The following is a 27,614-nucleotide window of genomic DNA, read 5'->3' on the forward strand; positions in this document are numbered from 1 at the left end:
AAAACAGAACAGCAAAAAAGTTGAATTTTTATGAGGGAATTTTCCCAACACATAAAATTAACATCATCACCTCAGTTCAATCTCCCTGCTCTACACTGGTTATTAGCTGCTGCCTCTGGCAAAGAGACTGTCAAAACATGATGTTATCTGTGCAGCTATATCACCATAGGACGCACGCGTGTGCGCACGCCTACACACGCACACACACAGAGTGCTTGGGGAGAAACACTTTCCAAGTGCAAACCTTCAACCAGCTCCAAGAGCTTAGTCATCCACACAAATATCACTTCCTGGAATAAGCAGCCAAACTTCTACACACAACCAATCAGAAAAGAGGGTGTAAGTCGAGTAACCTTTCTTAAAATACTTGAATGAAATAATAGTCCAGCACAAAAATAAGCTGCACAAACCAAAAAATGATTTCTGTGGTCATGCTGTTCCATGAATGAATGTAGAAACCAGAAAATATAAGTGAATTCACCCAGAGTTTGATTCTGAATTAATGCTGAAAGTTTGTCCATCACACTACAGTACAGCTCTCCTGTGTCTCAATAGCATATGAAAACACGTGGCTCCAAGTAAGTAGAGGGTTTCTTCAAATTTTCTCTTTTCATTTGTGTAAATCTTTTGCCTTTGCTGGTTTTATTATCTGGTTTATTATTCTGAATCGGCATGGTCTCTGATATGGCAGATAAGTAAAGAGTAATTTTATTGTTTCCTTGGCATATGGAAAAACTTTGATTTGTTAATTCACTACTGGATTGTCCCTAGACTCATATTTATAAAAAGTAATCGCCTTATTTAGCAAATTTCCAAAAAGTAAGATCTTCAATTTGTTTCTACATGAAGCATAGAAATCTGCATTCCCCAAAAAGCTGTGAAACTGCTTTTTTGATATGTTTTTGTCAATAGCTCAAGTAATAGCAGTTGGACAAAAACTTGAATTGTGTTGTGACAAACAACAACAAATACAGGCAATGGAATAAGATAAAGTCTTTAATTTTTTCATATTATTCAAGCATAGAAAATAATTTACATACTTTTCAATACTACATAGAAACCCTGAAAATAATGCTACAAAATCACCTTTATATGCATTTGATAATGTAGTAAAATTTGATTTCCAACTAAGGTTGCTCACCACTGATGTTTGTGCAATTGTTGCAGCTTAGAGATACAACATACACCCTATAGAAACAGTACAGCTACAAAGATTACATCAGTGCTGCACAAACACGTAAATTTGGAGCATTTCCTCACCTCGGCATTGCAAATGTTTGAAGTGCAGAGAAGCTGGATACATTTTCTCCTTATTTTAGCAAATTAGCATTCAGACTGTTTAGATACACCACTGAACTTTCTGCCCAGTATACAGCCAGTTCATAAAGTGCAAAATAGCAATGTCAAATGATGTTGAAGCAAATGCTAAATTAAACCCACATAAAATTTTGAAATACTAACATACATAAGACAAAATATGACAGTCTTATTACTGCAATTTGCAGCATAAAAAAATGGTTTCACTCAGGTGTCCCTCAGATTATTCAGCCAATTTATAGACATCCATATCGAAGATGATGTATAAAGGGATAAGTGTGTCATCTAAAAAGCTTTCATGTATTCAGCCGTAGTTTTACCTGAAGCTTCAGTGAACTTTCTGAACTCTTTATTGCAGGGCCATGTACAACTCATCTCATTTACATCTCCATCACAGAGATGTAAAAAAAACATTACACAAGACACAGACCACTCAGACACAGAGATCCAACACAAACATATCTCTAAGAGTGTGTCTGCGATCATTTGTTGGAAAGACTCAGCAGAAAAGAGGAGATTTCTGTTCATTTCTATTCTGAATTTCCTGTTATTCCACAAAGCGTCATTCCATCTAAAAGTGAATTAGGTTTGGATAAATTGAACAATTATCAAAAATTGGCATAGAGGAAGAGAGAAAGACAGTTAATGGACCAAGAAAATATTTTGTAATGTTCATTTAGTTCCCCCACCCCCATTTCAGCTTATGATCCCATTTAGTCAAACAAAGCTTTTTCACTGTATGCATTTTTGTAACAAGGCAACACCTCTAAAGCCAGAAAGTTATAACAATCTTCCCACTGAAAATGCAATTCTGTTTGGGTGAAAGAGATTTCTTCCTTTTATGTCCTACATAGTTTGATAGTTATGCCTCATCATATTAGAAAACATCTCCCTTTGGAGATTTTCTGAGCACATTTCACTGAGGAGACCCTCACACAACCCAGCACTCGATGGAGGGGCTTTATATCCCATCTGTCCTGGGAACGCCTTGAAATGACCAGGATGACCTGGATGATGTTGGTCGGACGAGGGACCACCAGGGTTCCCACATAAATATGTTGTCCTTGAGACTCAAACTCATATCAACTGAAGACAATAGGTGGATGGATTAACGGTATGAATAACTTAATTATACTTGTCTCTTTTAATATGTGTTAAATCTTTGAGGTATGTGAAATTTCTTCCGAAAAAATAATCTTCCAACATTTTGTCTCTATTTAGTTCTGCAGATTGTAAGAATGGCCATTTTGCCATTCGTACAATAAAGCACTTTTGATTTAAAAATGATTGCCTTTGTTTTATTTTTTCAAAACTGTCTCGCATAAGACAAACACTGCAGCAGTTAAATATGAAAGGCAGTTTTTTGTGTCATTCATAGATGACAAATCTTTTTTGTTCTAAAAGAAATATGTGGTAGCTTGCGCAGATGGATAAAACAAATGAAATGATTACAATAGTTTAATTTGAACAGTGTTTATTTTAAAAGAAACATTTCTCTGAGCAACCAAACAATGTCAAGTTATAGGGGCTGGGTAATGACTTTACAGGAAAACTACATTTCGAAAAACTCTACAACGGAAGAGGTGTTTTGGTTTGGGAAGTAGATATGTGAAATATAGTAAAGGCTAAAATGTAAATAAATTTGAAAAATAAAGGCTGGGGAGATCTACAGCTGAGGGTGTAAAGTATACAAAGCACAATAAAAGTATCAACCTATAAGAGTTTCTCTGTATAATAAGTTTGAACAAAAAAATCTTGGTATAACTACATCATGGTGTTCAGATTTTTTAAAAATTAAACAATGAATAATGTGATTTAAAGGCAAATACCCCAACTGCTGCTTAAATGTTTTAAAACACTGATTTTTACCATTACATTCATGTCATCTATTTTGATTTTGATACACAAACTCATGCAAAAATATATGATAGACCAATTACCTAGCCTGGTCACTACTTAATCATTTTGATCCATTTAAAAAGATAAAAATTGATTAAAAATACCCAAAACACACAGCTTTAGTGTATTCATTGCCTTTACTTAATTGTAAATAAAGCCAATGAAACACACAAAAATACTGTAATGTAGAGACAGCTTACAGCAAAAGACTGGGAGCCAATAACAGAACCAGAGTATTTTCTTTTAACCTATATTTGATCAATTTCAGTAAAAATCAAGGTGTATATATACACCTTAGAGCCATAGCAGAACAAGAGGACCAATCAAGCCGCACCCCAGCTTGGTTCCCAACCTTCCAGAAAATACAGCTATTCTGCCTTGAACAGAAACAGGTGGCGAAGGCTTCAGTGATCCCCCATCAGGAGTCATGACAAAGCTTTACCAGTAAATGCCTTGTCGAGGGAAAAAAACTGCTGTGAAATCATGAAAGAGTTGCAGCATTTGGCCAGGGGCCAGTCATTTTTCCAGACTGAGTAAAAACCACAGAGATCTGCCTCTGATGAGGCACCTCATCATCCTGTGGGTCCACTGATACTAAACACGACGTCACAGTCTCGCTCAGGAATAATGACACATTTGCACCATACTGGATGTCATCCTGTATGCGAAGTGGAAACTTTCTTTAAAAAATGGTGACATTCCACAAACAGGCAGGTTTCTGCTAACCGTGACATCACCTCAGTCATTACTGAGCTCAGCGCTGCTCAGATCTATACATCTGGTCGTGCCTCTAAATGATGCCGCTCAATGACTCAATACTTCCAAAACATCTGGTCATAGTCGGACGTGAGCTTGCCTGTACAGTCACTACAGTGAGCAAAGTCTGTTGCCAACTGTATGAAAAAACAACCATGAAGTATTTCAACACAAGTATATCCTTAGTCATGTTTCTGGAAATCTTAAAGCTCTGTTACAAGTTGAAAATAGCTTTCAACAAAGCTGAAATATGTGACCCAAAACAGACCTCTTCTGAGTTTGAGTTGTCGCCCACAGAGGAATACACCTCAGCCATCAAGCTGAAAACCTTCAAAGATGGAGTGTGCAAACTGTTATACCCTGAATGATGTCATAATGAAACACTCTCACTAAGAACGCAAAAATGTACCACTGTTAACTGTCTTGGACTAAAACAAGGACAGTAACTCTGAAAGGTTTATCGGGATTAATTTGAGAAACTGGACCTGACCGTCAACTGGATGGACGAGGAACATCTGGTGAAAGCTGTGAGAACAGTTCTTACATGAGTTGTGGCAGAGCAGAAAGTTAACCCCTTTTAGCAGGTCCACAAAGAGACGTATTAGATCATCATTTACATTCTAACATTTCTGCAAAGACCACTTTCTGACCTGCAGCCATATCACATCGATATAGGACTTCAAGTACGCGCAGTTATGTTGAGATGTAGCTGTTTGCTGAAGCGCAGCATGAGGCAAATCAACATCCGAGCTCATTAATTGCTGCAAAACTAAAACACAGAGCGACTGTAAAGTCATTTGTGGAGCGGAGCGTGGAAACAGAGAAGCTGGGCACCAGATGCTTCCAACTAATTGCCCTCTGAAAATCAGCTCATCGAGTCAGCTTGAAAAGCAACATTGTTGTCAGACAGATATCTAAACAGTGGCATACTCATAATTAATAGAAAAGCCATTGGTCTTCATTTGTTTTTAACAATTATTATAGTATCTTACAGACAAGATCACATCTGCACTGATCAAATGTACTCATCGCTAAATGTTTCCTCTTGAGATATGCAGCTAAAGACCATTTAATTTCAGTAATCAATTTTAATTGCATACATATTTTTAATGGCATAAACTCTTAACTCTCTTTCTGTGGGAAATTACACTAAAAGTGTTGGGTGGTGCTCCTTTTATTTTCACTCAATGATTATTTTTGTTTTCCCCGTTTAGAAACGCTCTCCAACAGATGAATTTTGCCATTACTGAAAGCATGAAGCAAGTGTAGTAGTCTTTTCTCAGCCTTCTGAACAGCAGTGTGCAGCAATAGATGGGTTAGGGGCAACATGTCCTAACTTTACACATTATCCATCCTGTGAAAACTTTGGTCATACAGTATGTACCAAACTGTGAAACGCAGACAGCTTGCAGAATGTAAAAGCCCAACAGTAAATATTACTGTAAATATTACAGTATTTACAGTAATATTTAACAGTAAATACCCATATAGCAGCTGGAAACTTGTCCATATTCATATTAGACTTTCCAGAAGAAACATGTACCACACGGCACAGTAGTCATATGATTTCCTCGGCCAACATTCATCCTACAAGTTAGGACAGCACCGATAACAGCAATTACTGTTAACAGTTTATATCGGTAAAAGAGTTTGTGCCAACCATGATGATTATTGCAATCTTAATGACCTAACTTTTCAGGGAAGTGCTTTATTTTAAGTATGCATATGTGAAATTTCACACTTCTGTTCAGCAATCACATGTCTGAAGAAACGCATCCATGAGCCTGTCGACCATCTGGAGTGACATTTCCAAGTTTATCCAGCTCCAGTAACATTCTCATCTAACATGTGTCATTATTAACTGCTTCCTACCTTTTTGCTGAGGAAAATGCAGTCTGAGGGTTTCTGCTGATCTTCACAGCTGAAAAACAAACGGTGAAACATTTGAGACAAAAAGCACATTTACCCTTTTTTTCAATAGAAGATGTTAATCACTACCTCATCCAAACAAAGATAACATGGATCCGAAGATGTAGTTAAAGCAAAATAACTAGTAAAATGTATATCCTTTTTTTCCCCTACACAAACTCTCATAAAGAAGTGGCCTTGGCTTAAACTGATGGATGGAAATGATCATTACAAGCCACATAAAACAAGGATTAACATAAACCTGGATAATGTTAAGACGTAAATGAAAATTGTAGTATAAAATAACTACAGGACACTGAACCCGCGAACGTTCATTAGAAAAAGAGCAATTTATACCTCCAATATTCCCTTTAATTTGGTTTGTATTTCGCTTTAAATATATTAAGGAGAAGAAGAAGAAGAAAATCAACCACCTTATTTTACCAGGAAGTCCCTTGAGCTAAAATCTAATTTTTAAGGGAGAACTAGCCAAGAAGCACACTGGTACATATATAGTATACAAAACTATTTTAAATTGTTATGATTGAGCCTTTTCTTCTTGACTAACAGCATTACTGGCTAAAATCAAGGTTTCATAGAGAAATAAGCCGGTCACCAGAACTAGCCAATTCATAGTTTGATGAACTCAAAAACGCCATCCATGTCTGATGAATAAATGCGCGTATACAAATACTACCAGGTCACACTCTTCTGAGTGAAGACGCAAAGTAGACAAAGGAAGCACACAGAATTAATAAGTTACTTAAAAGAAAATTGCTTTTCATCAAGACAAGACATGTCTCTGGTTCACACAGGCTGATAACAAAAAGGCTCAATGAAGTCATCTTTAATCCCTTTATACTTTAAATACTTCTGTTTTGAAACCTTTTTAAAAAACACAAGTCAAAGTTAGGATCTACGTTAACCACGGAACACACACAGAGTGAAATCAGATTTGTCTCTTCTGAATACTGTGAAAAAAGGCAAAAAGAACCATAAAAAAAAGTAGTTGAAAAACCAAAACTTCACAGTGACGTATCCCAAATGGCCTTCCAGCCACTACTAAAAGGAATCATTTTAAAGGCAATTGGCAGAGAACATATACACACAAACATGCAAAATCTTCCACTGTTGTATATTTCAAAACTTTACAAAAATGTAAGATTTGAAATTGTCCACAAATTTCAAGCTTTGGTTCATATGTAATAAAAAAACACACTGATCTAGCTATGTTAAAAGAGAAATTGCACAACTTTACCTCCTCTGTATATTTTCTATATGTGTTTACAAGAGAGTATCGCTGCCCTGCTGTAACTTTCTAACTAACAACTTCTTCTGTTAGAACCATTTCAAAGCCCACATCCGAGATTGTTTCAGGCTCAAAGCAATTAAGGCATGTTTGAACTGAACTTTTCCTGCATTTTAAGAGCAGGGTTTTAAACAGACTAACACAATTATACTGTTTTTGATGATATACAAACATTCAGTGAATCAGTAATATCCAACAAAGAGCAAGCACCAAGATTTTATTGAAGCAGAGTTGCTTAGGGTTTCAGATTAGTTGCACCCGTAGGCTAATAACACTGAAAAATCAGTTGTGACTTTTCTGTGTTATAAAGAACAAGTAGAGCACACAATTATACCACCAATTGTTCAATCAAATGTCTTAAATTGATCACATTAGTCAGAGCTAGAGTGGTCGCTGGCTAGCTGATTGGACACAATGCGACGGGGCAATCTGCTCTGGTAATGAGGGCAAAGAAACCTCACCTCTAGTCATTCAAAATTTAAACTGCTGATGTTGTGTTTCAGTCACCTTTCTAAAATAAATAAGAGTTTAAATTTTGCTGCAGTTAGCCGCAGTTTGCAATTTAACAGGAATAACCAATGTCAACATCCATATTGTTCCCCAATGAACAGTGTGGTTTATTGTACCTGTCCCTATCGTAAAGCATCTTTCCCAGAGCCAGAGGAAATGACACAAGCTGCAGCCGCTGCACTGACAGGAAGGAGGAATGATGCTGACAAGTAAAATATGCTCCAAATGTGAATTGGTTTGGATGCTTTGCTTCTATCGTAGATGGAGACTCTCCAGACTTTCACATCTTCCAAAGTGAACTTGAATAAATACATTGTCTGTTCAAGTTTATGCACCACTTAATTCAGTTAACTGATTTAATTTTACTGGCATGGTGAAAAGGATCCTGATCATAGCTAATTTTGAAGAGTCCATTATTTAAAATTATAAAGCAATGCAACCAGGAGCAAAGATATAAAAAGTAAACAGAAATAAATGGCTAAGACTAAGGAGCAGCACTTTAGTTTTGTTAAATTGGTGCAACAATTCAGTTCAAGCTTGGCTCTGGACACTGGCAACAACAAAGACCTGTCTGTTGAGCATCATCGATTTGCTGACAACGGCAAGGGCCTAAAAAAAGATTTCATTTTGTTGTTGTTCTTTTACTTAGAAGTGATGAATCTATCAAATTCTGCTGAGGAGGTAATAAAAAATAAATAAACAGAATCCACAGCATCATATCAGCTTAATACACTTCTCAGTAGTCAGGCATTTTTGGATGAGTTTCAGCTGTTAAATGTAGGCTGCTTAAATGGGAAATGGGGCACTTTCATCACTTTCCACCTTGCATAAAATCAAGAGAAGCCTATTTAATGAAAATAATTTATTTGCAGACATGGTTCAATAAAATTCACCTTAAATATATTTGAATAAAAATACAGAGTCACATTTGAAATAATGCAATTTGTGCTTTGAACAAAGAATTTATTTAATTTGTAGATCATGCCTTGATTAGGTTTTTAACAAAAATCAATATATGGTTTCTGAATTGCTGCATACTCTTTAGACATAAAATTGCCAGTAAATTTGAGGAATCTCTTGAAAGAAGCTTGAACAAATGGGGGCCACAGTTGAATGCCAGCATGCTGAGATGTGTCTGAGAAGCTGCTGCCAGCAGAAAGAACGGTCTGCAGTGCTTGGTCAACCTCTTTGTTCATTTGATCTTGCACCATCAGGCCATTCAAGACAAACCTATGTACTCAATCAGTACTGTACATGTTTTAAGATCGTCAAACCAAAACAGCAAAAGTCCAGTTTTGATTAGACCAGAAAGCAGACGTCTGATATTGCAGAAAGGAGCTTACATAGTTTTTTTTTATAAGATCTGAATCCCAGCACCTCTTCTATTATGTATTTTGATTCTGTCCTAATTTAATTTAATTTGTGATTTTGTTCACTCATTATTCTGAATATGTGAAATGTAAATCTAAGAAAAATATATAGTCACCTGTTAAAATATGTATTTAATAAACAAATAGGGTTTACATATTAGTTTAAAGGGTTTATCTATTAAATAAAAGTCAATGAGTAAGTAAGCCAATATAAACACAACCTATGTTCAAGCACTTCACACCACAGCATTCATCTGACAGCAATATTATGCAGCTGTGGAAAATAGAGTCAGAAGAGTCTGGACTTAAATTAATGGGAAAAGACATTTGAAAGAATTAACCAGTCACTGGTAGGTGTGTGATCTGATCCTCCAACACATAAGAAAAATTTGATTACATTATATCACAGTTGTACATGGAGGTTTACTTAAGTGGACCCACCACTGTTCATATTCTGTGATAATGTATGGTTATACAGAGCTATTTATTAAACTCTCTCCAGGACATTAGAGAGGAACTTATTATAAATCAAACAACAGTTTTAGTACTTTTAAAAAGATCATATATTGTTGTAAATATAAATGATTGTATAAAAGGAAATGAATGTGATAACACAGTTGAAACTAAAACCGCCCTGTGACAGAAACATTACCTCACAGAACTTGGAAAACATTTGCATTCTTGCAATTCCTTTCTCCAACCCTGCAAAGCATGAAAACCGCAACAGCAGAGAAACAAAACCTCCACAGTCTAGCATATCCTCAGAAACCAAACCCAATTTTAAAAAAGACATTTTGCTGTTAATAAAATCTGCCAAATTAAAAAAATAAATAAATAAAGGAAATTGATTAAGCATGAAAACCCTTTTTACAATCTAGAATTGCCTGAGGTGAAGCAGATCACAGCTGGTCAGCTTTGCCTGTCACTCGGGAATTCATTGTTTCTTCCGTCGTGCAGTTTCATTAATCACACTGTGCAGACTGGGGTAAAGTGGGAACAAGTCACAAAAAAAGGTGCCTGGGAAACATCTTGCATCAGCTCCAAACAGGAGCCTTTCATAAAACTGCCCACCATGATGCCTCAACATCAAACAGAACCAACACAGCTGGATTACACACAGGCCAAAGGGGCAACATGCATCAATTACAGAGAATCTGCAAATGAGTGTCTGGAGTGTTTGACAATAAAATCCATTGCTGAATTGCAGGTACTCTGATGTGACATTTCACATATCAAGCAAAAACTACAGTGGAGCCTCATTATATTCAGCTGATTTACTGCCCAAACATGGTTACAACTAGGCAGCTCTTTTGCAATTAAAGGAGGCTGAGTGCCAAGTTTGCTGCTGGAGGCATACTCTGATCAGTGGCAGCTGCTCACAAACCTGAAAAATCATCTTTGTCCATGCATATTTTTCTTTAGCTTTCAGGATTTGTACAAACAAATCTGCATTCTGTCAATAAATAACCAACTTGATGAGTTTGCATGAGAAAATTAGGGGTATCCTGCATCTCATGACTTCTACAATGTACATTACTGCAGAATTTTTTAGATGCAACAAATCTATAGACCAAGATAACTTGAAATGGAGTTTCAAGGAAAAAAAATCAAGAATCCAAACCAATATGGGCCTGTATGAAAATGTAGCTTCACCCTAAACATAACTGGTTGTGCTACCCTTGGCTACAGAAACTGCCATCAGATGTTAGTGAAAACTGGCCATAAAATTCTGCTCACTCTTTGGTGCCAAATTGTTTAAACTTAACCAGATTGGTGGGTTTTCCAGTAAAAATGGCTTTTTTTAATAAGGTCTCGTCTCACCACTACATTTCAATTGTATTCAAGTCCAGACTTTCATTTTCGGAGCAACTCGTAAAAATCGATACCAAGACATTGCAAAGCAGTCCCAGACATCACATTACCATCATCATGTCTATTAGTAAAGCCAACAAAACAAACAAAAAGAAAAACAAACAAAAAACACTTCACATATTAAAAGGTAAAATTTGCATTTTTGAGGCAATTCAGAAAGGAAGGAATCCTTAGAAGCGCATTGTTTCTAGTTATCTGCAAGAGCGAAAGTATGTTCTAAATAATGACAAAGGCACAGCCGAGCCTCACACTGCACACTCCAGACTGATTGAAGCCAATTAACCCATTTGCTTCTGTCTCCTAACACCTACAAGAGACGTAGCAGACCAGACCCCGATATTCAATTAGCTAAATGGGTCCAGGGGATTTGGGCTTAATGAATGAAACAGAGGTGGTGTGGTAGGGACTCAACACCCCTACATCCTCATTGGGAGACACCTGTCTACAGGGGAAATTCTGAAAGAAGGAAATAAAATACTGTTGATGAACAGGCATACATTTCCTGTCAAATGTATTTTATAAAGAATAAATAAATGAGTTGCTGAAACCCTCCTACTCTGAACTGTCTGTGTGAAGAAGATCATGTGAACTTTTGGGTCAAAAATCAGAACCCAGCACTGTGTATGCCTGATCAAAGTGAACATGTCTGCAAAAAAATGTTACCCTGAATCAAGAGGCAGAAGATTCATCTTGCAGTAACATTATAGAGAATAAACTTGTTCTATACGAAAAGAGGTGTTCACAGTGACCTACTGTGTAGCCATTAAAGATTCTTCATCAACATTTCAGTTTAAAATTTTATTTGATCATAGCTTGTCAAAAACTTTAAAATCCCATCTTTTACTGATCAACACAATAAGCTTTACCAAATTCTACTGACAACACCTCACTTCATTGTGGATGTTATTAATAACATAATAATAATAATAACCATTAATAGCATTTTTTGCTATTAATCTATTATTTAAAGTAAAGACATGAAGGGAGAGATGTAAAAGGGTATTTAAAAAGGAAATCCATCTATGGAACATCAATATGTGTCTGCAGTTCAATCAAGCTGCAAAAGAGCAAGCGAGAGCAAGACTTTTAGTTTAGATAGCAGGAGAGGGTGCTTTTTAACTTTCAAATTCTGTTGGTTGGGAAAACATTTTGGACTTGAAAATGTTGTCAGCCTTACAGTTCTCACAAAGGCCAAGATAAAGATATACATTCTCCACAATGTGCATAGCGACTGCACATTTCTGTTATCCTAGTCATGTTATTTGCTAATATAAGATGCTAAAATAATGTCAATGTCATAAGCATTTCTTCTTTTAAAACATTAGTAAAAACCCTATTTTTACTGTGACTGTTCTCTGAAACAGTGCCATGACATCATCTCTGCTCTGTCCAACATAAATAATTAAGTACTTTTGCCACTGCTCTTATTTCTTCCTATAATAGATATCTTAAAGTGAAAGCCGAATCACAAAAAAGTTGCATCAATGCATAGTGTCTGAGGGTAGGTTGAGGATATCATGTTACACTCCTTTTTTGGAAATTTGAGGACATCTGGAGAACAGCTGTTGCTTTGCATCACACACACGCTCATGTTTTAGTTGTTACATGGCCTCTCCATTTAAGGATGGGAGGTCAAGCCGGTCAGAAGGTCAGTAAGGATCCAGGCACACAGCTTAATGAGGTTTAGCTATGAACAATCTTTGGATATTAAACACCACATAGTCACAATTACAAACACCATAATTGGTATAGTGGTATTCCTCACAAGCAGACACACAACAGAGCTCTCTTCTATACAAGGCAGCCGGTCTACTCTCTCCTGGGACGGCAGATTCTCAGTGATTAGTTCCATCCTTCCAGAGGGTTTGGGGGTGGGGATGGGTCCTTTACAGAAGGACAAGCTTTTAATTCAATTAGACAAATCCAGCCCTCCAACACAACCTCGCCCCTGTTCAGCTCCATTCATGGAGTGAGCAGAAGGGGCGGCAGCAGAGAAGAAACAAGGTGTTTACATTTGTAACCTGCATGCAGCTTGTTGGGGAGGTTTGCTAGACACTTTATGTTTCAGTTAGGTGGAAATGTTATAGTGCATGGGAGAACTGAGTACTGGGAGGCAAAAAACAAATGCACATCACACTTTATTAATTTATAATAAAAACCATTTTGAAAACCACCTGACTTTTTCATTCTACATTGCTATTATGCATCATGTTGTGTTGGTCATAAGAAAGATATGTGGTTTATCTTAGCTCTTTAGTATACACTAAAAATAAACAAACCATTTCAAAAGACTGAATGCTCAAATTAATTTACCCACAATGCCGTTTTTAATTTTTCTGACAAAAGTCTGACTTTTTTCCAGATTCAATTAGCATATAACCATCAACAGCAATAAAAATACAAATCCAGTCTAAAAAAGATCAAATAAAAAGATAGAACATCATGAGCATGGAAGGCTTGAAATAGAACAATAAATAAATCACATGAGCAACAGGTTATAACGTTAGGAAATTCATCTTTTAAAAGACGATTTGAACTAATATGGTCGTCCACTGAACCTGAATTAGAGCACATGGTACCTCTTAATTATTTATTAAACAGATTTTCTCTGAAGCTTTTGATGTAGAAAAGGGCAGATCACATGAGGAGGATCTTAGGTCCTTGAAAATAAAATGACTGAGCAAAGCATGCTACCCAAAAAGGTTCACATGACTAAAAATCACCGGCCATTACTGAAGGCTCTCAGATGTCTATCAACACTGGTCAAACCAGTGAGTAAATCATTACAATTCTTTTTTTAAATTTTTTATTAGAGATCATTTTGAGAATGTATTTTTCTGGAGTTTAAGAACATAATTATTGCCTCTCTTTTAGTGTTTTGGCTGCAACTCCTGATCAAGATAAGTGCTGGCAATTTATCCTGTGAGAAAAATTCCTGAGATTTGGCTCTGCGGACCAAAAGGTAACAAAGCACTGCCCCACCCCCACTTGTAGCTGAACTAAAATCAGATGGCTTAAAGAAGCCTGCAATTTCCCCTCAGGGAAGAAGCTAAATTAGGATCATTATCATCAAAAAGTACAGTTTTCAAGCTACGCAGCTATAAAGTAGCCACATAGAGAAGAACTGCCTGAGCAAATAGACTAATTAACCAAAATCAGCTTATTATGCTTTTGTTTCCCTATAAAGACCAAAACTTTGAAAGTATACAATATTCCAAAACTACTACATTTGATGTGTTTTTTTTTTGTTTGTTTTGTTTGTTTTTTTCCCATTTTTTGTTAGTCTTTACATTAAGATCACACTTGTAGGCGAGTGTCTGGATAACACAACTGTTATCAATATATGATGTTATGTTAACTGAAGTTTGAATAATTGTTGCTTTTTGAAAAATAATAGCATGTAAAATCATATTTTAGATCTTAGGCATAAAAGCTTATCCAACTCTAGTTATATATGGTCCTTTGATATTACACCATCCTTGGTAGTAAGTTAAAGAATACACCAGCTCAGTCCAGATATAACATTTAAATAGACAGAGGATAATAGTTTTTCCCTCAATTAGTGCTGGAATTGAGATCCTGTCCATTAATTAAAGCAGAATGTGATAATAACATTAACTGAAGCGAAAAGCATCCAACTAACTGCGCTCTTGAAGTGCCGGTGGTACTGATAAGGCCAAACAAGAACAAAAATAGCATAAACAGGGAAACTGCTTCATATCGAGCAGCATAATGAGTTACCTCTCATTCTGTTTAGTGCACGTCCTCACCCTGAAACCCATCCTGACAAACGACCCACAAAAGCAGAAAACAGTGCAGGCAGCCACAGGAGAGAACACATCTTTTCCATGGCGCAATAAATCATCAAAGCCCCATTTTAAAAGCTGTGTCTCAGCACTGGCAGCTCTGCAGATTAGGATGGACCAACCCTCTTCTTGAGCTGCTGGCCTAATCTCCTTTTTGCATCTCAGCCGTACGGATATGAGCGTCTCATAATCCACTCGATGAGTGGACAGCTGTGAGCAGGCATTTAGCGCCTTGCTTCTGAACCTCCAGCTGTGTTGGCACTCAAAAACGCACAGGAGTCAGGAGAAATATGGGCCAACATATATTTTAATCATCCTTCTCATTAGCTGCTTTTGCTGTAAAGATTTTATGACAGATGAAGGCCATTCGAAGCGTGACACTTTCCAAAAGTCCAAAAGGGGGCCACAGTAATTCCAGGGCAGGTGGATGTGATCAGAATCTTAGGTGTGTAAGCTGACCAACAGGCAGGGAAACCAATTAAAAAAAGAACGGTTCTGTTCAGAGGCTCTGGGACATGAAAGGAGAACAAAAGATTGACACAGGAGGTAAGCGACCATACAGGGCTCTGGCTGCCTATTGTGGAAGGAACAATTCAGTTACTTCAAGCCTGTTTTTTCCACAGCGATCTGCAGTAAAAGCCTAGCCCCCTTACATGTCAGGTCCATTGTCAGGAGCAGACAGGAGCCACTCCCAGCTCACCTCATGCACATTAAATAGACTGTATTGTTTGGGGGAGTGGGGGGAAGTACAGGATAACAAGCTGGTGCAAATACTTTTAGAGTCAAATGATATAAAGTCCAGTTCGAAGCTAATTTAGCTACTTACCAACTTTCCTGTTGGTGTTTGCCTCAAAATCAACGTTTTAGCAGCTACTAAACATTTTCATATTGAGTACAAATTGTGTTATTGGTACTTTGTCTTACAACTGCAAGATTCAATGCATTTTAGAAGGACTTATTGTTATAAACCAGCACAAATTAGTGCATAACAGTGAGGAGACGAGCAAATAAAGAAAACTGTCATGAATTTGTATAGGGCCTGATTTATTTTTTTTTTTTTTTTGATACCATTAAGAAAAACCTTTATGCAAGGCACTGTTGCTTAAAAAATGCTTAAAGTCCTATTAAATCGTTTTATTTATGTGATTAAAATTATTACCTCCCAGCAAGCTTTTTATCAAATTTCGACTCATTCTTTATCAAAATGTGCTCTTCCATGTTGGAATGGAAACCCATTTTCCATTATCACAATTCATGCACTGGAAGTGTTATTTTTAAACTCGGGCAAACTAGATTATAGAGGTTCAAACTATCACACCAGCAGCATGACAAATATATTAATCTATGGTATGTGGCGCTTTTTATCAATTTTCGTGGATGTGTCGGCTGATTTACAGCCCAGTGAGCCCTGCCGGTGCCACTTCATCCCTGTGTCAATGGATCGCAGCCCAGGTGGTGACACGCTCGCCGGCCGCTGGGGAGGTTTTGAGGGGAGAAGTGGGCGGGGTTTTGAAACAGAGATAGGGGCAAGAGAAATTGAGTGAAGGGGAGATAAGGGAGGCAAGAGAAAGAGGAAAGCGAACAAGCTTCAGCTCGAGAGACAGACTGGAGGGATACAGGGAGGGAGGACTGCTACTGTTTCCTGCTCGGTCAGCAGACTGGGGCTGATTTCAGGGCAGCTTATCTTTCAGCAGGAATACCACGAACGCACCAAAGAGAGACAGAGGGGAAGAAAGTCAAGCAGAACTCTGAATTGAATCTGTGCTGCATAAAAAGATATGCTATAATATAGCTCATTTCCTTACTGTGAAGTATTTTAAAACCTTTAGGAAGCTTGTGCTCACACATTTGATGAAAGTCATTTATGGTCATATTTATTCTTCACAACTTCATTTGACAACATGGTCACACATCACCTGGTTCCAAATAGTCAGTCACAAAGAGGCTGAACTATCAGAGTCTCTGCTTTCATCTTCTAAATGCTCTGCTGTATTTATCTAACAGTAACCTGGTCTTTCGGGTGATATGCAGACTATCAGATAAGTAGATTTTTGGCCACTTGAAAGCAAAAGGGTGACACAGTGACCTGAGACTGTATTTATGTCAATGCTGCGTGGTTAATTGCTCAGTGGTTAATTGTCTGCTTTCCAGAAGAAAGTAAATATTTTATTTCAAAATCAATCTCAGTGAGTATGAAGGGAAAGACGAGTGGCACATAATCCAGGCCCTTTGAGTGTGAAGTTTCCACAGTCTAATGTCTTCAAGAGTCATTTTATCTCCTCAGGTTGGTCCACTGTGTTTTATCAACTCAAAAGTTGGCGCAACCGTCTACAAGAAAATCCTGGAGCACTTCATGCTTTGCTTTTCCTGAGAAGTTTTAGAATTTATGGAATGTTGCAAAGGGAAAGATGAGAAACACCAAACCCAACAATGGTAGTTCTGGAGAAACTTCCGACGATGCACAGCCTTTGTTGAAGAGTGGTGAGAAAGAAGCCATTTTGAAATTTAAAACCATAAGAACCCATTTAAAACATTTTCCACAATCCACATGGGAGACAGTAAACATGTAGAATGGGGCATTTATGGTCAATTTAGCATTATAGCCTATGCAAAACACTGGATGTATGCCTGAAGAATTATACCACTTCCGTCCCCAAACACAATGACCCAGTTAGAGACCTAAATCAAATAGAAAAAAGTGTAAAAACTGCAACTGAAGTGGAAATAGGTTCTGTAGTGAATTGATTCAGGAGATCTAAATGCAAATCTACTCCACACTTTTCACATTTCTACTCATAAAAATGTTTTACATTAGATCCACTTCAGCCAAGCTCCATTTTGTGTTGGTCTCTCATAAAATATGTCTAAAACACAACAAAGTAAATTAGATTTGAATACTGGAATGGATACATGGCAATGTTCACCTTAACGTTCAAAATAATTTTTAAAGCATTTCTTTCATTTATCAAAGAATGAACTTTGTAGCCCAAACCTCTGCTGTAAAAAAAAACAAAAAAACCTGAAGATGAGTGAGTGAGTGTTCTCCTCAGGTAAGCACAGGCTGCTGCTATAAATCCCAGCAGAGAGAGAGAAAGCTGTGGAATGCTTGGCAGCCCGAAACACACTGCAACGCCAGGTTGCTAAGGAGCATTCACCTGCTCTCACAGCTGTGCGAAAATAAAAATAAAAAAAATAATAAATTTAAATACAAAATGTTTGGCAGCACAGCTGGAACTCTATTCAGGGACCAAGCTGCACTTGGTATAAGAGGAAAGAGATCAAATGCTGCATTTCTCATCTGGCAATGCGAACAAGCATTTGAATCAACAATCCTTGCAGGGTATGATGCCAAATAAAAACCCAGACAGACTTTCTGCACAGACATTATCGTCAGATTCCTACCAGGAACATCATAGCTACTGGAAGGTCACTCTTCAAAATTATTCAATCATTGTTAAAAGGATGTAAGAATGCTCCCTTCTCCCTAATAATTTTCCTGGAGCTGTGCTCTGCGAAGGGAAGATAAGTCAGCAGACTGAAGACAAGGCTGGCATTCTCTCCACACTTCGAAAGACAAAATGCCTGAGTCCATCTAGACAGAGAGATCTGACAATGCTGCATTTGTCTCTTTGCCAGCTGGAGAACAAGCTCCCCACAGACAAGTCGATATGAAACGCATACCAACTTTAAACTCAAAACTATGGCCGTCAATGTCATTATTTTACTCTGCCAACGCAGAAAACACAGACTTTTGTATACTGTTCTCAAATATTGGATAATTGTGATTGCTATTTCTTGAATAATAGATCAAAAGAAAAGCAAAAACAAGAAGGTTGGACTTTATAACACAAGCTACTAGAAAGATAAATGCAAAAATGGTAACAGGGACCCACCACAGAACACAGCACAACTTTCTACCTGAAAAAAGACAAAGCCATTGATTGTTCATATACAACCACTTAAACGTATCCATTAAAACCAGAAGTCTGAGTCTTACATCTGCTGTGGTTTGGCCCAACCAAACCTGGAAACTCTAGCAATAACACCAGCAATTCCCTGCTCAGATGAATACGTTTTAATTTATGAAAGACTGATATGCAGCTATAATATATAATGACAGCATCCTTGTGTCCAACTGTATGTATGCCCAAGGAATGGCTATTTTCAGTCACTTTATTAACACTGAGCTTCCCAGAAGTAATACAGACCAGCTGCCACAATAATTTCACTGCCTTAAAAAAGGAGTAATGTTTACAGCTCCACATTGCAGAGTACACTGTTTGAGTGGTGTTTGGTCCTCTTCTCTCTCTCTGTCCCAATTTTTCTACTTCGAGGGCCTGGCAGCCCTCCCATGTACTCTCCCTTAACTAATAAACAAAGAGAGGATTCCCTTATATAGCTTTATTCAAACTCAACAACCTTACAGAGCAGCACCAGAGGGCTGCAGGGAAACGGGGATCGCAGGCTGGACTCCTGCAGACAGAAAGGTTTCAGGCCAAGGGCACGGAGCACTGACAGCATGATTGTGTAATACTCATACATTAACAGCCACTTAAAGAGCTATTTCTGGGACCCTCCATGCACAGAGTTCTGCAGTGTCAGGTTAGATTGGCTTGAGAGGGTTGCAAAGTGAGGCACAGCCATCCCAAAACTGCAAAATAAATAAATAAAAGTTTGCTTGCTGTGGGCAAAATTCATCCTTTGGGACAAAAATCACCAGAGATGTTTAAAATCAAGCTCAACCTTCAGAGTTTGGTTACAAATGGCCAATGGCACTTTATTTGCATGCACTTTGCACTTTGAAGCCATGTTAAAAGTAGAAAACTCAGCAGGAATTTGTACACAGAGTTAAAAGCACAATCAGCCAGGTCAGTATGACTTTAACATAAACTCTGGAAACCAAATACACAAAGGAAATCTCTTAAAGCCAATAATTAACAACAATCCACATCTGTGGAATAAGTTCAGTTGAAGAAAGTTGTAAGGTCTTATTTTAAAGCCTCAAATTCACATTTTAAAAATATCTAATAAGCCATAAATTCAGATGCAAAATGATTCATGCACACCCATAATGAGTTGGATACTAATCATAAACCCAACATGAAAATACAAAAAAAAATTAAAAATACAGGTGAAATGTTTTTTTGATGGCCAATAGATCAATCAAATATTTATGTGACATATTCTCTGTGAACAATGCACTGTTTGGCAGAAACCAAGCACAAAGCAGTGTGATATTAGTGTGATGAAAAAGCCTATCACATGCAGAATGTGTTGCTTTTCAAATATATTGTGATGAAATATCTTTTGAAACATTTGAAACAGCTGGTATTGTCAACCTCCCAAAACAGAGAAAACAAAAGGTAAGTATTTAAATATTTTCCCACTTCATGCATAATAGACTAAAAGCATACAAATTGTTAGCAATTATAATTATGGCTCAGAACAACCAACTGATTTGGAAAAGTGGCTGATTTAAAAATGGGCTGAACAAATATTTAAAGAAAAACACAGCAACATGATTGATCGGAAGACTCACAATTTTGCTATTTATTAATATATCTACACCAAATGCTCCCCTTTTTACTTCATCAGCAAAGTAACAAAAATGAACATCTGAAATCTTGCACATACACACAACTACTTGACAACATTTTGACTGTTTACTTTCACCCAGGCTCATCACTCTTCCCTAGAGTGTTTTGTCCATGCTGTTCTGCTAAACTCAACCCCTCAGCCAGCACAGTGGCCTTATCCCAAGGAGGGCAACTCCTCATTCAAGTCAGCTGCAAAACATCTGAAGGAGGAATTTATCCTTATGGAAAGCCCAAGAATAGCTTTTTAAGTCTGCAGGAGGTCTGAAAGGGGGCGGGTTACATTTCCAGGATATGCCCACCATGATCAGTCCTTCAGCTTCTAAACAAAGCTGTGAGCTGCTCCAAAGTCACTTCCTGGGGAATTCCAACATTGAATGATTTTCACAAACCAGTGTCACAGACACAGAAATACCTTGATGAGTGACATAAAGTTTGAAATTTGTCAACAAGCCTGTTGAGTAATGAGAACACCATTTCTTTCTGCCACAGATTCGGTTACAGCCAGCTGCTGAGGGACCCCCGAAGCCGCGGGGAGAGGGACGTCAATGAGCTCATCTTTAAAATAGAAGAGTGGGATTTTCTTTCATATGATGTCTGGATTTTTATTTTTGCTTCAAAGCCGTTCTAGCCAACACCATCTTCTCCTCATTTTACCCTGTGATCTATAAGCACTATAGAGTCATTTTTTTTTATTTTACTGCCGTTCCTACAAAGTGCTTTTTGAATTAATCTACAAGGTATATCTAAAATTAAACGTAATGGAAGCATAACTGCTTGGTTCAGTTCCTGACTGCAGACTTTCTGACTCAGTTTATGGATTCCACCCTGCAATGTAATAGGTGTTCTCCTGTAACCTTCGGGTGGCTACTGGGCGTTCCGTTTCCAGATCAAATGGCTCCAACCAGAACGAACAAGACTGTCCCACCTGAAGCATTTTATAAAGCAGCACCAGGAGAAATCTAAAAACCACAGGCTGTTGTATAGTAACTGGGGACACATGGCTATGGACACAGAGCCATCTGGACGCTGTTTGCAGAGAAGTGTGCTTATGTACTGGGAGCCACAGACACCTGATTAGGTTACATTTCTGCCCTGGTGACTAAGAGGCATGAGCCTGGAGGTGGTAGCAACCATGGCAGCAGGGATTTCTGTCGGAGACGCAGGCCAGTAATAGCTGAAGACGCCATAAACCCATTTCTGAGCATGTACTCTGTCAGCTAAAGGTTAGCTGATGCTGCAAAATGCCACAAGTTAAATGTTAAATATTTCACTGTGCACCTGGATTTGTTTTGACAGCGATGGTTTGGAAACCCTACAATAGCAAACTGCAAATGCAGTTGTTGCTATTGTAGCGACAAGAGTTATCAGAATCAATGTGTATCAAGATTTGATAAAGTCACGGTTTAAAAATCACTATAATTTTCTGATATACTTTTCCTATAGTTTAAATTTATCTTAAGATGGCAGAAAAAAAAGTCAAGGGAAGACAAAAGACTTCACCTGGCTATTTGAAGAAAAACAGAACAGAACTGCCTCACCACAATTTGTTCCTGCACACTGCCAGCCAACAGGCTCAAAGAGAAGGTTCCTATGCTTTTCCCTCCTTTATTAGACAGATAAATGTGCCTGTTTGGAAATATTGTTGGCCACTAAAACCATGTCCACATCAGTGCTGTGTAAAACTATCAACTTTCCTAAGTTGATAGAGATATCTATCTATCCATCTATATATTTTATATTTTTGAGCAAGCACCATGAGTAATTTTTTTCTGTTACTGGAGAGTCATAATACTGTATATCCTACTGGCTCACGCCCAAAATCTTTGCAACGGTTCATCTCTATGGCAACCTCTTTGGTTCCAAAACACTGAAACATGCACAAAACGCATTCTTCGTGCAAACTGGTGAATCTATGAGTTGCATCGCAAGACACAATGAGCCTCATATGGAGAATGCTGCAGAGTACAATTTGCTCAAACTACAGGCTGCTCAGCTTTAAAAAAAAAAAAAAGGTACTTTATGTTTAAATATAGACTGAACAAATGGATGTCCTCATGCTCTGTCCTGGAGCTAGTCTAAGTATTTTAAATCAACTAATTAGAAAAGGCCAAAAGTGCAGAAAATTTGTGTGCTGTCATGCAGGCAATTGTTACTGGTTTATACTTCTACATACTGTGTGGGAGGTGGGTAAATGAGAAGTTTGTGGGAGGTGGGAAGGAAAGCTAGTAAAAACAAAAAAAAAAAAGTAAGTTATGACCTCTAAAGCTATGCCTCATAACTTGTTATGCCTTAACTTAGTTTTATGAAAATCTGAATATTAATTCATATAATCTGGCAGGGGGACAAGCAACAGAAACCAGTCTTAGTTGTAATTGGGTGCATTTACATTTGTGTTGTTCAAAAGGTTCATCAATGTATTATGTCCATCTTAAGCAAATAAATAAATGAAATCAAATTCAAACTTCTAAAATATGAAGTTTGATTTTGTTTTTAAATCTAATTTTGAGCAATAACAGATCTAGCGGTTCTAATATGAAGGAATGTGACTTAATGCTAGCCTTTTTTTTATCCTACTTAAAATCTCATGACTTTTATATTCAAAGGTTACACAGGCCAAGGCTGATCACAAAAAAATTTAAATTCTGCAACATTGCCAACTTGAACTAGGCCACACATTCCTCCATCACCCTTCAGAATCTCACACAGTAGTGCAGGAGCTTCCCACTCCAACATATTTTTGTTTGTTTTACATTTTGTTGCATTGGTTAGCTCAAGAGCATTAAACAGTATCTTTATCTTGTAAAGCAGCTGGATCAACATGGGATATGTCAGATTGTATAGTCAGCATATTTACCAAGAATCTCTGAATTTATTTTTTTTAAAGAAATTTGGAACAATTGGGAATCTAAACCTTAAGTGTCATTTCCATGGGGTTGTACCTAAAACATCTGACTGGTAGTATCCTTAATGGTTTAAAAGACAAATGGTTAACCTAATTTCTTGTGATTTTTTGGGGATTATGCCGGTTTTTTTGTAAACAGTTTCTATACAGGGCTTCCCAGATGGCTCTGAAGCAAACCATCTGGAATGTCAGGCTAGGTTAATGCAACAGCCAGCAATCCTTACATATCTGCATTTTGGCAGAAATGCATGAGAACAGCAAAGGGTGGTTATGCATATATAGCCAACATGAGGGGAAGCAGGCGCCAACACTAATGATGTAAACTCTAACATACAGAGAGCACAGCACATTCAATAAAGTGGTGAAAAACAAAAGTAGGTTGGAAATCATGAAACCTTTCTGTATTATAGTCAACCTAAACAGAAAGCTAAACCTTCAATAAAAAGTCAAAAGCATTTTTCGTCTGATCTGTAAAGGCAGAATGGAGCGTAAATGTTTGTGCGCCTTTAGGTGTTTAGAGGTAGAACACACCATTCTAACTATCTAGTTATGTAAAAGCACAACTACAGCATAGCTGTGAATAGTGAGTATACAAAAAACAAAGAGGTAGAGTTTTATTAACAAGGATGTCTTTTTGCAACCATGTGCCCTAATGATGGCATTTTAGAGGAATTTTAACCCCTGGACCCCACAATCAAAATTCCAGAAAAAAAAAAACAACTAGAATTTAAAAAGAAGTCTTTGCCTTCTAAAATTCAAACAAAATATCAAAATAAATTTGCGCCAATTTGACATATTTAAAATTATGCAGTGACAAAATCAAGACCATGTGAGAAAACAAAATAAAAACAGATTCTCTTATTTTTTTCAGTTCAGCCCTGCAGGTGATAGTGCAGACGGCAAAAAGGATTAAAGATGCATTTTAGACATGTTCTGAAGGAAACCAATTTTGCCGGCTTGTATCTGCAGTTGCGTGCTATTTGGTGTTCTGGTACAACACTTATTCCCTAATCCCCAGAGACTGGTGAAGTGCCCATTTCTTTCTCCATCATCCTATCAAACATAAAGAGGACGCCAATGCCTCAATTCAAACCAGTAAGGAACGGGTCAGTACAGTTCAGTACGCTGTCTGTTTCCATTATAAAAGTAGTTCACACCCATAGTGCATTATTTCTGGGCCCCCTTCAGTTGTAGTTCCACAAGCCAATAGTACAGCAAAGTTAGTGTGGAGTGATTGGTGTCACACAACAGTCGACTGATTGGATGACAGAAAACACTTGTCTCGTGCTTACAACAAGCACGAGGAGAGTATGTTGACATGCTAGGCGTTTGGGTTTCACCCTACCTGCCCAGTGAGAGCCCAACTGGTGGTGGAAACACTTTCTTAAATACGCCGTCCCATAAAATGGCGTACCGAACCGCACCGACCCGGGCCGTGCAGCTCAGTGGAAATGAAGCTGAACTCCTTTGCTTGAAGTCGAGAGTCTTCCAACTTGTGTTTTATTTTATTTTTCCAGTAAGGAAGCCAATAAATGAAACCTTTAGCAAAGCAGCCAACTCTCATCTAAACTGTTCCACACAAAAATATCAGGTGAACAACGTCTTCCTCTCTGAATAACAAACGTATTACTTTCGACTTTAAATTGAGATAAAGAGTCAATATAAAACATGGCTAATAAACTACAGCTGTGGTTGGGTATGATGTCAGCGGTAATCATTTTCTCTCGATTTGTGTACAACACAATGATAACCTCCAATTTGGAAAAATCTCTCTGAAGTAGGGGGAAGGAAAGAACAGTACACAGATTATATCTGGCAAGTTTGGCCACCAAACACAGCTTGCTTAGTTACCAACCTGGCAACCATTTCCTAACATTTGTCTCAGGCTTCAAGATTGCACGGAAAAAGGAAACAGCAAAGAGGAAAATATTATACTTTTTTTAAACTTATTTCTGCGCAACATTGGGCCAGGTATTAGGGGATACAAATTAGAAATCGTGAAAAAGAACTGTAAAGAAATACTTGATGCAAGCATGCTTTTTTATTTAACCTAATTGCATTTCATCTATCTAAATCTAACAGGCTGTTAATCACACCAATCGCAAACTGTGCTTCCAACACCATTATTTGCAATCTTCTGCAGGTAAATGGTAATAACCGAGCTGTACTTGCAGACCACAGCTCTGCAACAATGATTGACCTGGATGATAATGACATTTCCCGCCTGGCCATTTTTTCCCTGTCTGCACAGCAGGGCTACCTGACCGAGCACAGCTGCAGCAAACTGTTTGCTCTCTCTCCTTCTGTGATCCACACTGTGATTAAACTGTCGTTATGGGTTCATGCTCATTACTTCCCTGGTGGCCACTGGTCGTGACAGAGGCCTGTTTTCATGCAGAACAAAGACACAGATCAATAAATTGGCCATGTGTAGTACAGCAACCTGACAATGTTGGTAGGAAATGTTCATCACCAAAGGATACTAGTAAAACAAACGATTGTCACCGATAGTTTACAGCTTTCTTCGTTGTCCATTAACAGACATTATATAGATTCCGCTAAATCTTATTCTATGCTATAAAAAATGAAGACGCTTTAAATGATGTCTTTAACCAGCAGTGCCTTTCCTGAAGTGATTTCAGCACTATATAACTGAACAGCTACTCTGTTTGGTGTATTGGGTGATAATTCTGTTCAAGGAATATCAAATAGCAGAACAGATGCATAAACACGTTCCCCCAAAGGTCAGTGCACTTAGAAATGTAATGAGAAGGCTTCTGATTGTTGCTGTTATGCGAGTTTGGTCGGTTAAATAAATGATTGGGGCTGTCGCCGGTGGTGGAGCCGCATACCAAGCAGGAGCAGCAGCAGCTGAAGGCAAGACTTAACTACAGGGTTCTGGGGAAAAAATCTGACATTTTCAGGGAAGGGAAAAAGAGGCAATGGGCGCGAAGAAGCACGAAAGGCCCGCCTCATTAGACAAGGAGCTCCCATTCTGAAAGGACAAATTTTTAATACGGGACACTTTGGGGAGCGCCATGAATGTTCTCTTTGCTGCTGCAGATTCAGGATGGATGCTTTCCACTCCCACAGGATCCACCATGCTTACTGGACGAATGAATCTAAACTAATAGTTTCATGTTATTAAGAAGAAATAGTTTAATTTCTTTTTTCAGTTTTTATTTTTATTTTTTTTCCCCCACCACTTTCTTAAAGTTTAAGCATTTTGGCTATCCTCATCTGCAAGCTCATTTCAATAAATGAAAATAATTAGCAGAACATTCACTTATTTCAGTTATTGAATTTATTGAAAAACAGAGTGAAATGTTCAAAACAATTTGAGTATTGGTTGGGGTTCTTCTGCATGCGTTACTGCATCAGTGCAGCGTGGTATGGATGCACTCAGCCTGTGGCTCTGCTGTGATGGTAAAGAAGTCCAGCTTACAATAGTAATAATAATAATAATAATAACCTTCGTTTCATCTGAAAGTTTGGCTTGTTTCCATTTTCTTTTTCTTGATACTACAGACCCTCTGTGTGTCAGGTGAGTTTGCTGGCCAGGTTTAATTGATGTCGACTATCATCGTTAAACTAGTTATTGGTGCCATTTAAAGTGAGCGGGTGGCAAGTGCTGCCAGAAGCTTGTCATTATAGGAAAGCATGAAGTGTTCAAAAAGTTCCAGATTGGGCGTGCCGTGGTGGCGCAGTGGTTAGCGCGACTCGTATTTGGAGGCCTCGAGTCCTCGACGCGGCCGTCACGGGTTCGACTCCCGGACCCGACGACATTTCGCCGCATGTCTTCCCCCCTCTCCTTCCCCGTTTCCTGTCAGCCTACTATCATGTAAGGGACACTGGAGCCCACAAAAAGACCCCCTGGAGGGGTAAAAAAAAAAAAAAAGTTCCAGATTAATTAGCTGCACCAACGTTGACATAGCTGCACAAATTATCAATCACTGTAGAAACTTAACACTGGACTTCAGGAAAGTTTGATTCCTTCCATCGGATTCACAGACCTTAATTTTCAAATGGGTTAACGCGAGGAAAGTGACGGTGGTAGCTTGCATGTGTGTGGTGGCTCCGGAAGCAAGGCTATCCACTGTCCAAAATGTTTTACAAAATCCTCTCACAGATGTGGTTATGCCTATAGTTTGCACACCTTTTTCTCTCACACTTTCTCCGCCACTCCCATTTATATACCTTGTTCTGTGTTTGGAAACACTGAACACCCAGTCTCTGTAGCAATGATGTGGCTTACCCTCATTGTAGAGGAAGTCGACTTGTGATTATGTAGGCGAAAGTATAACATTTGCATCATAAAAATACATTTTAATCGTTCTAATTTTCTGAAAAACTGAATGTTGGGTTTAT

The 27,614-nt window shown here is 38.0% G+C and overlaps 1 protein-coding gene across 2 annotated transcripts in view; it reads right to left on the minus strand.

Moving 5' to 3' along the window:
- The window catches only part of LOC102218259 (talin-2), an 84,012-nt gene that overhangs the window by 54,520 nt on the left and 1,878 nt on the right, over positions 1-27,614 (minus strand). Inside the window, exon 2 of one of the 2 annotated variants that reach the window (XM_023332080.1) lies at positions 5,845-5,893. The exons of the other annotated variant lie outside the window; for it this stretch is intronic. The gene's annotated coding sequence lies outside the window, so the exon portion shown is untranslated. The remainder of the gene's footprint in view (positions 1-5,844; positions 5,894-27,614) is intronic. 2 annotated transcript variants of the gene reach the window in all.

Source organism: Xiphophorus maculatus, chromosome 4 (genome assembly GCF_002775205.1).
Source record: "Xiphophorus maculatus strain JP 163 A chromosome 4, X_maculatus-5.0-male, whole genome shotgun sequence".
In the NCBI taxonomy this organism is placed as follows: Eukaryota; Metazoa; Chordata; class Actinopteri; order Cyprinodontiformes; family Poeciliidae; genus Xiphophorus; species Xiphophorus maculatus.